This window comes from Xiphophorus couchianus, chromosome 13, assembly GCF_001444195.1.
Source record: "Xiphophorus couchianus chromosome 13, X_couchianus-1.0, whole genome shotgun sequence".
NCBI lineage: Eukaryota > Metazoa > Chordata > Actinopteri > Cyprinodontiformes > Poeciliidae > Xiphophorus > Xiphophorus couchianus.
In genome coordinates this window covers 24,041,721-24,056,348 of record NC_040240.1, presented here as the reverse complement: position 1 = coordinate 24,056,348, position 14,628 = coordinate 24,041,721, and positions in this window count along the sequence as shown.

The window sequence follows — 14,628 nt, the reverse complement described above, 5'->3', positions numbered from 1 at the left end:
TTAATTTTGTTTTTATTCTTTAAGAAATAATTCAGAATTTAAATACAATTTTAAGTTTTTCTTACGGAGTTCACTTAAAAAATGTGCAAATGTTGGAAATAAATTAAATATTTCTGTTTCAGGATAAGTTATAGATTAATTCTTTTTAAATTAAATACATATTATTGGAGGGGATAAACATTTAACTGGCAGGAAAAAGTGAGTCCAGCCGCGCAAACGGCAGCGCAGTGATTGGCTGAGCAGTTTATTGATCTGGCTCTGTGGGAGTGGGAGTGGGGGATCAGCGGGTCGTGTCGGTCCTGCTGAGTTCAGACGGGGAACCGGGTCTTGGACTCGGTGTGTGTGGATCCCGGATCTCCGTTCTTTCAGAAGAGATGGAGGACATTCTTATTTGACATCTCCTCTGCCGTCATTTCCGGTCTTGTTTAATAAAGATTTTAAAAATCCAACGTGTTTTTGGTGTCTTCCTCAGTCTTCCTCCTGCTGCCCTCTGCCCGGCTCTCTGCTTTTAATTGATTTATACCGTAATTAACTCACTGCTCCCATCGATCTCCCTGCGGCCGCCTCCACATCAGACACCTCATTATTTCCACGTTAAGCAGAATAATCCCGCCTAAATACAGAGAACATTCAATAACAATTAGAGCCTGCTGGTGATAAACACTCCCGCTCGGCCCAGCTTTCTCTGAAAAGGCTGAAGATCTTAAGAAAGAGCGCTTGTTTAGTTATTATTTTGGACAATGCATGACGGAAAACCAACAGATTTAGGCTGGACACCTGCAGCTCCTCATGCAGACCAATTAACCGGATTAAACGCTGCAGCTCACGGCCTGCACATCAGTCGCTTTGATTCGGGGAGTGGAGCATCTCTGGGTTCGGTTCAGCAGCTGCACGGGAGGGGAGGAGGTCAAACTGGCCTCCAGGCAGCAGATCAAGCAGCGCCGGACTCCTGCAGCCTCCTCGGTTTCACCCAACGCTCTGCAGTTTTCTGCTCCTCACAGCTAAATCACCATCCTGTTAGGAGGCATGGCGGCCGGAGCTGCTCTGACCACAACCTGCTCTGACCACAAACAGCATGCCTGGGTAATCATGTTCAATCCTCCCGCCATCATTAACACTGCAGGTTATTTGTAGTGGAAATACAGATACTTTCAGGCTTTAATCTGTGTTTTCCCTCTCTGAAAAAGCTCAGGCTTATAAGAAAATGCAACAGAAAATCTGCTAAATGCATTATAAATGACATGTTTGTTTAAAAATATATATGTAAATGTTGCAAAAGCAACAGTTTTATGAAAAAAACATTTAAAAAAAGCAGAAAAACATGCAATAATTTGGAGGAATCTCAGAAGTGAAAATTAACCTGAAGCGGATAAATATTAAAATGACAAAACAGGAAGGAGTGTTACACCCATTAACACCTCAATAAATAAATAAATGCTACAATACACAAAACTAAGTGTAAATAAAAAATATAACGTGCACACAGTCCTCCTGCCATAATAATCTACATTCTGCAGTCGATTCTCAGGCTTTCATTCTCTTTCGAAATAGAACAAAAACATCTGCAAAATGCAGAAAAGTTGCTGCTTTATAAATGATAAGTGATTATTCATGGGCAATCATATTTTACATGCTGTGTTCTTTTTAAATAATTTTAGCTGGATGTGTGTACTCATAAATAGTTGTGTATATTGTTTATGTTACAATTTCCCACATGGGATTAATGAACAATCTATCTATATATAAAATAAATAAAAGCTGGATTTTTAAAATTTCATTAAAATGCTTCAAAAACAGTTTTATGAATAAGAAGTAGAAAAACGTTCATTGATTTGGAGAAACAAAGCAAGTGAAAGTCAAATAGAAGAGAAATATCAGACAGGATTTAAATATACAGTAAATATCACATAAATATTTAAATAACGTGAATTAGAACTGCTACAATAGATAAAAATACTTGCAAATAAGAAATGTAAATACTGTAATAAAGTAAACACTGCCTCATAATCAACAGCTGGTTTTTTTCTCACAGGAAATGCAGATATTGAGATCTGTCCGAGAATACAGAGATGAAAACCTGAGTCCATCAGAAAATGGAACAAAAAAAATCCATATATATATTTGATGTTGAAATCTGTATTTTATATATGTTGGATAAGATAAACAAGTTTTATGAATAAGAAGCTGAAATTATGCAATGATTTGGAGAAACCAGGCAAGTGAAAATTAACATGAAGAGCAGAGAAATATTAGAAAACATTAAATATGACCTAAATACATAAATAACGAGAATATGAACTCCTAAAAAAAAATAATAATGCAGGTAGGAAATAATGAAGCACACACACTTCATATTCAGTGGATTTTTTTTTACAGGAAATAAAAACGGAATCAGAGAAAACACAGAGATGAAAGACTAGTAGAAAATATAAACCAAAAATCTCTTTATGTTTGATGTCTAAATCTATATATATTATATATATATATGTGCAGCAAAAACATAAATAAATATAAATAAGAAGCAAAAAAAACATGCATTGATTTGGAGAAACCAAGCACGTGAAATTAAAATGAAGAACAGAGAAATATTAGAAGACAGTAAATAATACCTAAATAAAATAAAATGAAATGGCTAGAATAGACAAAAATACATGTAAATCGTGTTTTTATAAATATTCTGTGCACAAACGGAACAGCTGTGGAGCAACCTGCAGCAACGTTGCTTTGTTGCATTGAGGATCCAGCGACCTGCCAGCTCTCTGCTACAGTGTCATGCCTGGGATGGGAGGCATTGCAGGAGAGGTGTTGGAAAGAAAAGAAAGGGGACAGAAAGCAGAGGAAGAGGGAGGGAGGAGGGCTGGATGTGAGGGTTAGAAGAAAGGGGCGGTTAAAGCTTGTGAATTAAACGCCGTGAGGCCCGGTGTCCTCGGCACGTGCACAGGGGCCCCGAGAATAAAAGGAGCTGCGGCCCATCTGGCTTTCAGGAGAAAAGAGAGGGAGGAAGGAGGGGGGAAGACAGAGGGAGAGAGAGAGTCCTGAGCTGTTCAGTGGACAAAACGCAGCGTCCGAGTTAATACAGCCGCAGATTCAGGACGTTTGACTCCAACTGGGGGTCAGCCAGGCTTAAAAATGCAGACTTTAACTGTAATTTGCCTCTAAGTGAGGCTGTGCTTTGATCCTGAAAGGGTCAGTGAGGCGAAAATCAGAAGAATGAGAAAAAAAAGAAGAGGGAGAATTATTTGAAACTTTTAGGAATCAAAACGTGTGAAGGTGAGCAAAACGGCGTGCAGAAACGCTCACCTTAGATCCATACGGAGGGTTTCTCCTCACATCCTGTTCCTCCCCTGCACTCAGCATCTTGGCTGTTTCCATGGCGACAGAGTTGAGACTGCAACCTGTGTGTATGTGTGTGTGTTGGTGTGATGGCCACAGCAGCAGGTGATGAAGCTCAGCTCGCGGTCGACAGTGAGCTTCAGCGTCTGGGAAAGTGATTTCTCTCCCGTCTAATAAAACTTATATTAAGGTCATAGAAGATAAAAAAAAAAGAACAGGAAAAAAAAAACCTAGAGACATCATTAGACGAAGAAAAACAACTTTAGGTGGAAAAGAAAGACCTGGAGTAGTGTGGGAGGAAGCAGAGAGTCAGCGGAAATAAAAACACAAAGCCTACAGTGAAGCGAGGAAGCTGATATCAGAGACTAAATAATACAGATACTAAAATATTTAGACAAAACTACACATCTTTAACAAGTTTTTATGAAATTAGACCTGACTCAGTCCTTCTTTTCATGTTTTTACAGCATTTCTCAGGCAAAAAGCTCCAATTTTAACCCGTCTAAGATGATCTATGTAGGCTGCAACCTGAGAGGGGAGAAACAGCAATAACTGATAATTAAGACTCAATTCCTTTGACACGTTCAAACATTACCTGGACGGTTGCAGCCAAGAGAGATAAAGCTGCTGCTGAAAAGGCTTTTAAACATTTTACAGTCAGTAAAATAAAGGTAAGGAACGACAGCGGGGCGGCGAGGCAGCAATATACAGCAGCAGGCTCCATGACTCTCTTTATGTCACGACTTCCTGCTGGTACACAGATTAAAATAGTCTCACATGACTATTTTTATTATTCTGATCATAAATATTCAATATCCATTGCTTTTGAATGATTACAGGAAATAAATGTATTAACTAAAAATGTTTTTAGATTAAAACAAAATCTTACCAACTGTTTTGGTTTCTGGTGCAAACATTTTAGTGCACTTGAAATAACACAAAGCTAACTTGCATTAAGTTTTCAGCAGGATACACCAGCTTAAGTCAATAACTTTTATATATACGATGCACAAGTTAAATTAGCAGATTATTTCATTTATAACATGTGAAAAATGTTTTGTCTCCTCCAGACAAATGTGGATTTCTAATTCCAGGTTTGATGTGAAACTTTAGACTTCATATCTCTTTTTCTCTTATTTATAATGTTTATTTACATTTATTTTTGCATGTAAAACACAATAACAACGGTAGACTTGTCCGCCACATTTTTTATTGGTAATGACACAACAATGGGACAAGTAATTAGGTAATATGTTAGTGAAAAAGTTGGTTTATCGTTATTCTCTATGGAACTCCATTCAGGTCAAATATACGCGACATTTTACAGGTACACAACAGGTAGACAACACAGACATTTCAACAATGCGCTAAAATACGAGGCCGAGAGCGAAAGTTTTAGGCGTATGCTTGGCACCAATGGGTTTCCCCACATAAGTTCAACCTGAGGAAACTTTTTTTTTCTTAAGATGATTGGTGTGTGTATTAAACTTGATTGAATGCATGCATCTGAAGGATGCATCACGAAAAAATGCAGAAACCAGGTTATCTCGAGAAAACCCATCAGGAAACAATGTATCAGGAATTCGTCCGCTCTAGGCTTCCATATAAAAACGTTGACAACGTGAAAATATAAAGTTTTAACAAGTACAGATAACATGTACACAACACCTCGACAACGTGTTGCTTGTGTGTTAAAGTCCCCTAACAGATGTCCCGTGTGTATTTTTTGAGGAACTGGGGTAAAATGAACCCAATGAACTGGGAGAATTGGGTCCAGCTCACAAGTCTTCCTCCTGCTGCAGATGGTGGGCGGACACTTCCCCGCACACAACCCGGAAACCTCCGGGAACTCGCAGCTCTGAGCAGCTTCAGCAAAACCAGCCAGAGAAACCAGCTCAGGATTTCCTCTGCGGGGCCACATGGGGTATGTGGAGATCAGCGTGGATGAAGGTGAAGATACGAAGGTGGTTCTACACAATAACCTCAGGTACGAACTAACCAACCTGAACCTCTGCCGTGCAAAGCTCTGCGTTAACTGGTGATCTTATGTGAAGACCAAGGAAATGTGACCAAAAACTACCGAATTTATTCAAACTTAATAGATGAATTTGATTTTAACCCCCTAGAAAGAGCTGAGTAGTCCAGTTGTTATTTTAACGAGATTCTCTAATTTCCGCTTAGATTGCTGCTCAGACGGCTACGGGTAAACGATTTACAGCGGGACCTGGTGGCCACATGGCCGAACTGCAGCGGTGGCAAGCGAAGATTGGACGATGCCTCATTCATCCTCGCCCTGAAGGCCTTCTTCCTCTTCTGCCTCAGCTTGTCTCTGACTGCGTGAGTCAACATTTAATACATTTTTTGAAAAGAAAAAAAAAAAAAAAGAGGAATAACTAAGTTGAGAAAACCTTCTGGTTTCATTTTTAAAGTTCAGATGTCAGAAACTGGTAGAACACATTAATTTTAAGCAGTTACAGAGGAAGTTAGAGTTAGGCTTGGCTGGCATTTCCATTTGGTGTCATCTGTGTCCAAAAATGGTAAATTAGACACTCAGGTTGTTCAGATTTCCACTGTGGAAGTTATAAATCATCTAATGCAGGGGCGTCAACTCATTTACATTTTGGGCCAAATCAGAATCATGAATGTCTTCACAGTGAAAAATGTATTTAGAAAACCACCCGTTAAACTGTTAAAATATTAATAAGTAGTTGCTTCTACATTCGAAGAGAACTTCTTGAATTTGTATAATATGAAAGACTTTTTCACATTGATATAACTTGGCTGTTTACTGCAACAGGATAATTTTGAGAAGAATCTCTGAAATTTCTGAGTTTCAAAGAGTCAAAAATATTTGACTTTTGAAACTCAGAAATTAAAAAAAGAAAAAACTTAATTAATTTTTTAAAAATTCTACCAAATTTTTGAACATTTGCAAAAAAAACAAAAAACCCCAAAACAAAACAACTCTAGATTTCTGAGTTTAAACTTAGAAATCTTACAAATGTCAATTTATTTTTTTTAACTTTTGGAACCGAAATTTCCCCCCCAAAAATTTCCTAATCAATTTCTGAGATTAATTTTAACATTTCTGAGTTTTTTTTTCCAGCAAATTGTTGCATTTTCACACTCAGAAATAATAATAATAAAAAGAAATTCTAGATCTTTTTTTAGCTGTTTCTAGCTAAGTTTATACTTTTCAAGCTCAGAAATTTCCAGGTTTTTTTTCCAAGAAAATTTCTGAAATTAATCTAAACATTGTTGAGTTTTTTTGCTTATTTTTTTCTGTCTCTAGAGTCTGGATGGCCACATAATTACCTATGGCGACCTTGATTTGGCCCCGGGGCCTCGAGTTTGACACGTGATCTAATGTCACTGATGAATCCTCTTTTTTTCTCTGTTGTAGGACATTTTATGGACCCTACATAGCAAAAACTCTCTCAACATGTGAGTATTCAGAGCAGGGGGATAATTTTCCATAAGATTGAAAAACTATAAATGCATCCATCACTTTTCTTTGCTCTCCTGCAGATCCTCCCATCAATGAGTTTGGTCCCATTCCCTACATAGGTGAACGAAACTGGAGGGATCGGATCTTTAACCTCACGCAGCCAGAAATCATATTCCTGGGAGTGTTCAGTGAGTGAAACCTAAACCTGGATCTGTTATTCCTGCCACAAAGTTTCCTTAAATGGAGCAGAAATGTCTCACACACGCAGCCGTTCAAGCTGCACAGGGACTGTTTGATAACCCTGCAGAGGAAACGCGCCGTGCTGGAGGAGGGGGAGCGGCCAGAGATTGGCTTTGCACAGACGCCTCGTGACTTTAAGATCCTATTTGGTCCACTGGCTTAAAATCTAAAAAAGAGAAGGAGGAAATCGTAGAAGTAAGGTGCTTTTGAGCAGATAAGTCAAGCTGGATGTGAATTAGTATTCTGAACCACATCTCGGTGAATTAAGGTTTCCTTTAACACAGAATCAAACCCACAACTGGACACACAATCACAATGTTTTGGGATAAATAAAAATGTGTTGCAGTTCTGTTTATTTAAGGTTTAGATGGAGATATATATATAAAAATCATCTAACTAAATATGTTTTGCTGCCATGTTACTGTAAAGTCTCATCTGAAGTTTTTTCTGCCTCGTACAGCTGCCATCTTTGTGATCAGTGTGCTGGTGAGGATGAAGAGCAGACCTTCGTCACAGGAAAGGAGGGTGGAAGTGAAAACGATCGCTGGTGACATGCAGAACCTTTGATTAAACGAGGAGCTCAACGTTTTTGGTTTAATCTTTGCTCCAGATATGATTGCTTTTATAAAGCATCAGCTTGGAGGATAAAAATGGAAATATGTCTGACTATTGCTTATTGATTGCTTTTACTCTTAGACAACAAACTGTAAATGGATGCATTCATACAACACCTTTTAGTTACACTGTACACTCACAGCACTTTACACTAACCCCACATTCACCCAATTGCACCAATAAGCAGACGGATGGCAGCCTGGGGTTAAGTGCCTTGCTCAATGGCCCATCGATGTATTTAAATTGTCATTCATTTTCGCTCTGCATCCAAATAATCTTCGGTTTTTGGCCAGTTTGATGAACTTCCTGCCCTTGATGCCCAAATATGACTTAAGTTTTAGTAACAGAAGACAAATATCTCAGAAACTGATCAAGTTTGTTTGTATAGGACATTTTAGCAATAATCATTGCATTTTGTCAATGCCATCATCAGAAATCCACAATATACATTAAATATGTTGATCAATGCTGCATTTCCTACCAAACTGCTGAGGAAAACAGAAGAGTGAAGCATATGAGTTATCTGTAACAGATATAATCACAATAATCAACTATGAAATCATATTAGCATGTTTTTCTGATTTTCTCTTTATTTCTTGTTTTCCACTCAATGTTTTTTTGAGTTTCTGATGTTAATTTGATGCTTTGAGATATTTTATCTGCATTAATGTGACTGGTGGAGTTAAGAGAATAATCTGCAGACGTCTTGTCAACATTCATGTATTTGTTTATTGATTTGCAGATATGAAATCTTCATGATGTTGATGCCTTTTAAAGGAAGCATTTGTCTTGGTCAACATGTTCACCGTAAACTGCTGTGTTATTATATTATTGCTCGTCGGTTTTATGTTTGCTGTGACGTAATAAACTTTGCAGAAACTATTTTTCCTAAAGGAATGATTCAAACATTCTTCTGCTCTCTTTGTGAATGTTTGATATATTTTTTTAAATTTAATTTACCTCCAAAGTTTGAAGCACTTGAGAGTTTTATTGTTTAGGAATAAAAACTGCTCTGTCCAATTTTTTTTCCATTCAGATGGGAAGTCAATAGAGATGCACCAATCAATTAGTCAATCAGATTGGAATTGATCGGTTATGTTACTTGATAGGCTCAATTACTGAAGCACCATTTTTTGTATTTAAGAAAAAAAATAGTTATGTTGTACCATGAATTCAACATGTAACAAATTGATAAAATGAGGCATAAGATTAGAAAAAATCAGTAATTGTTGCATTCAGAGAGCAGAAATCTGTTTTTTATGTCGCATTTTATTCAAAATGACAACATTTTCACAGCCGTCGGATAAAGAGGCCATCACTTTAGTATTTAAACAAACTGTAGGTATAAAATAACATGAAATGAAGCCGTTTATTTATATTGACAATATATTTTACATCATTCTAAACTTATTTCACTGTAAAACTAATGGATTATTTTAGAAATTGATTATTCTGACGATTAATTAATCGGATAAAAAGTTGGCACATTTTGGATATTTCTTTCTACCACTTAAGCCTTTTTTAGACAATATTGGAAATACATTAAAATGTATTTTAATGATGTAAATAAACATATAATCTAACTGCTTTTTAAATGAGACATTTAAACATTTTATTGCCTAAAATATAACAACATAACTTTCCTTTAGTGAATGTTTGATCAGTTGTAGCAGAGTATGGATCTGTAGCTAAAAAATCCTTCTAACATCAACATGTGCAAAGCTCAGCTCTTTCTGTTGGACTGAACATCAATACAGTGCAGAACTGCTGATTATTTTGCCGATTAACCCATTAATTGGCCAGGAAAAAGGTGCTTAATCGATATTTTTTAACAATTTGAATCAGGTGAAACTAAAACTGCCACTTGAGTTCAGTGTTGAACATATTTACAGAAAAAGAAGATTTTCTTTCTTAAATGCAAAATGTTATGTTATTTTGTACAGTTTTTGCTTAATTATTATTCTTAGCATGTTTTTTTATTATCAAAACTGGCTTTTGTTTAATCTGTATACTCTATATAATCGATTCCTAAATTAGTGGATATGTCCTTTTAAAATATAAAGCTGTCAAATATGGAGTCAGCAGGTCAAATCTAAAGGAAACTCCAGAAATCAATATCAGCCAATAGAAATCTGATCGGTGTAAGTCTGGGATTTAATAAAGTCTTTCTGCTGATGAATCAGCAGCTGTTTCCATTACAAATCCCACAATTTTGCAATTTCGGTGTTTCCATTAAATAAGAAACGCAATAAAATAACGTAAATAAATTTGTTTACATGGCACACAATTGACTTTCAACCACTTCCTGTCTTCTTCATCGTTTCTGCCAGTAGTAACATCCGGTTGTTGATCACATGACTGCTGCGTTTCCACTGCAGTTTTACAAAACACACCAATTTCAATATGGCTGAAACCCGCCACATCCTAACGCAAAAACTTTCTACTATAAAGTGTAATTTTTGTTTTTCAAAATTGCTGTGAATCCATTGATAAAATTTGTTTTTGTAATTCCAATTTGCACAGTTACTGTATATGATCAATGGAAACGCAGCTGGAGATAATTTTCCACGCTTCTGGTCTAAAATGTGTGAAAATATGAATCTGTTCCATAAATAAAGTGAACCGACGGCGTGCAGGAAAAGACGCTCAGATGTAGCGACCGCATGCAACACTATTCATTATTAACACACTCAATATAGCAGCACTGGACACACACACACACACACACACAGTTCCTATTAACACAAACACACACTTGCACAGAGACAGAAGCCCTCCAGGACCCTCCCCCTGACCCTGCGACCTGGACGCCATGGCAACCCTCTGACCCATCCTGCTGTTGCTGTGGTAACAACCTTGGAGCATGTCTGACCACTGCCCCCCCATCCAACACACACACACATGCACACACACCCTATAGCCCTGCAGCTGCCCCCTCCTCCTGCTCCACGCCGAGGCGAGGCAAACCGATCGATATTCTATCACACAGAACAGTGGAGCGAGAGAGAGGAGGCCACGGGCCAGCCAGATTACTGGAATGGGGGTGGGAGGAGGTGTGTGTGCGTGTGTGTGTGTGTGTGTGTGTCAGAGGAAGCAAAAAACGTTTTAGGGAAGGTAGAGTGTTGGGGTGGTGTGGAGAAAGGGGTTTTAGTGTGCGGGTGTAATCGGGTAGGAGATTGAGAGATGGTGTGTGTGTGTGTGTATGTGGAGAGGATAAGAAAAGGATGCGAGTGTGTGTGTGTGTGTGCCATAATGAGTGGAGTGGAGCTGCAGCGCTACGAGGCATCTCCTCTCCTTTTTATATTCTAACAGATGTTTGCCGGTGGATCTGTGTCTGCGTGAGGCTGAGAATGAGGAGAAGCTCGGCGGCGCCGGCGCGTGCGTCCAGCAACAGCCGCCGACTAACGACGCATGCAGACCGCCTCACTTCCCCTCACTGTGAGCTCTGAACGCGTTTCATCAGGTCTGGGCGTAAACTATGGCTCATGACTGTGTGATATGAACAAAACTGGACAAAAAGAGAAGAAAAGCAGGTTTCAATTCTAAACAGAAACTCTCCACAACAGAAATAAATCTGTGAAGACTTATGGAGATAAAATGTTTTCCACCTGTCAAACTGTCTTCTTTTTATAAATTCAGCTAACAGTTGAGAACGCAACACGCCAGAATGACTCACAGATCAGAAAAGAAAAAAACAATCCTGGATATTATAGAATGAGCTATTATTTACTATTATTTCAATACAAGCTAAAGGTTTTATTCAGAAATATAAATACTAAATGTTAAAAGGTAAAAGTTCAGTTAATGTATTATTAGATTATATATCAACTTAAGCATCAGTGATAAAAAAATATGTTGAATAAAAAGTAAATAAAACAATTTAAATAACCTAAGATAGTTAAACTAAATGGATACAAAAAAAAAAACACTGGAAAAGTAGATAAAATAAAACTAAAATGTTTCAGGCCAGACTAAAAATCTTTCCTTTTCTCCACGATTCAAATCCCTCTAAACACATTTATGGCAAAAATGTGCCACTAAAAATCATCATTTTCTGTTTTCTTTTACATAAACTACAAAAAACTTACATTCTCAAAAATACAATTCAATCCCTTTAAACACTTTAAATGCCAACAAAAATATTTTTGTTTTCATTAGTTATTACATGGCAACACACAAAAAACTAAAATTTTACTCGTTCAATCTGATGGAATATGGCAAAAAATGTCAAATATCATCACAGCAACAGCAATGCACTAAAATCAGTTCTATTCATTTCCTTTGACGTATCCAAGACCCTAATCATCCTATTTACTTTGTGGCTCGTAAATAACTTTTTTGTTTTCAATAAACAATTCTATAATGAAATTAAAGAAGATCATTTCAATGGCTATAGTTGAGAAAAAAAGTGTTTTATGAAACATAAATAGGCAGTGTTCATATTTTTTCTGAAGGGGAAAATGCATCACAGCAATGTTAATGACTTGAATTTCCATGATTATTTGCTAAAGAATGATTACTAGATAAAAACTAGTTTCAAAAATAACCCAAGTTGACATAAAAGATAGAAATATTTCCTATTTTATTCGACCGTCCAGAGAGATCTGTGCAAGTTTGTTGAAAAAGAACCTTAAAATTGATTCAGAAGAGGAAAATCTTTATATCTGATGTTTCACCTCCATTTCTGTGTCCTTTTTTTTTTGTTTTTTTTGAAGCACCAATGTTGTCAGTTTTTTATTTTTTTGTTTCTAAAACTGAAGCAGGTTTTAAAGATCCACGTTTGGGCGGTGGGTGGATGGGTGGGGGTTCAGAGATGGGATCTACATTTATCTGTCATTTCCAACAGAGCAGGTCGTCGGCAAGACATTTCCAGCAAAAGCTTAAGTCAGAGATCGTTATCAGAAGGAAAGTTCACATCACACAGGTGACCTTCTGTCCTCCTGCGGATGGTAAATGTGCTTAATAAGACATCCATCCTTCCATTATCTGCACGGCCTTATCCTTCAGAAGAGACACTGGGGGAGGAAGGGCGTTTTATCGCCCTTTTTAGAACTGGGTTCTCAGATTTGTTTTAGTCTTATTAGTAGATGCCTCATGATTTACTTTCCAAGCACTTGCAGCTGAGCTAATAGAAAATACGGCAAATTTCTGCAGGTTTTAGCAGAAAGTATAAGGAGTGACCCATTTCCCTGGGTTACGACGCTGGGAGTCAACTGGGCAGCAGCACTCATTTGCTCTGTGAGCCTTGTAATGGTATTCATGAAACCTGAACACCAGTGCTCCCAGTCTGAGTGTGTGTTTATTTGTAGAAGTGAAGAGATCCTTAAAAAAAAAAAAAAAAAGATTTGCTCAGAAGAACAAGGGCGAAGACCGCAGCTGCAGGTGACCCACATGTTTCTAAAAATTTAGATTAATTCCTGCTGACTGCCAGATTTCAGTTCAACATGGCCGCCTTCTTGTGCTGGTTGTTTAGTGGATCACCGTGATATGATGGTTTAGGTCTCAGAGGACATCAAATGTGGAGATTTTGCTTTTTTTTTTTAAATTATGACTAATTATAGACATGAAAACAGGTTTTAACTATGTGGACACTGATGAAGATGTTCTTTGAGCTGAGTTTTGAAGAATGAAGCATCTTGGTTTGAAAATGGTGAATATGTCAGGACAGCCTGACCTGCAAAGTGATAAAACAAACGGCAACAACGGCCAAAATGTTGGTTTTATTTATATCCAAGTAGTAACCAGACCAGAACTTTAGGAACCATCTTTCTAGACTTTTCCCTGTATAATCAACTTTTAATAGTGATTTATAGATTTTAAGATTTAATTAAAAATAAGATGTGATTTATACAAATCCAGGGTTTGTACACTTTTCCCACAGTACAATTCACACATTTTCAAAGTTTTCAAACTTTTCCAACCCCACACTTTGGAGGAAAACAATAATATAATGTAGTAAAAAATATTAATATTATCTTGTGATTGTATTCTACATTCTGTTTTGAAATGTTTCTGTAACACTCACTATCCACCTCACTGGTCTGAGAAAGTTACAAAAAATCAAAAAAAATATGTCTTTGCTAAGTTTTTTGGCATTTAGCAAATAGAAATAATTTTGGTGATCCGAACTGACCCAAAACAAGAAAAATTTATTCTTCAACTTCAGACATGTGTCTGAAATGTGTCTGTCTTTTAATAATCTCCTGGTCTGATTACTGCAACCTGTTAGCCACATCCTGAGGGAAAATCCCTGATTGGATCATCCTTTGTTTGTATTTATTGATCATTTATTAATACATGTTAATATTTAGCTTATTGAAAATATCGTGTGTGCCGCATTTTGTGAAAGTCTAAAGTCAATATTGGCCAACGTTCCACTGTTCGACATGTTAAACGTCTCCCTACAAGTTTCCTATTGAATTGTGGTCCAGAACTCGACTGGCTGCTGACTTCCTGTTTGGGTTCTTTATTCCGTAAAAACACAAATATTATTTTAAAATAACCCCTTCAGGTATGCTGATGGATTCAAACTGAACCCTAATCACCTGCTATGGAATACACATGCCCTTATCATGACGCCTGCACCACCGTGCATCACAGTGGGAACCCAGTGCTAATATGTGGTTAGCTGACTAAAAAGAACAAGTTAGTCCATAAACATATTTCTGGTTTTCTTCAGACCAGTCATTATCCTGTTTGATGATCTCTAACCTTAAGTTGTTTTACTTCTGTACTCCCAGGTAAATGCAGAGCTTCAGCTAATAATTAGCTGAGTTATTGACCTTTTGGATTTTCTTTCATCGATCCAAACAGTAATTTGTTTTCTCCCAACTCTTCCTGGCTTTCATTTCCTTTTGAAAGTGTTTGAGATCAACTCAGCAGCCAATTTTGGTCTCTTTATATTTTTCAATTCACTTTTTAATCAAATAACTCGTATTATTCTTTCAAAAGCAGAGATCAATCTGGTTGATCATGATTAACGCTGTTATTTT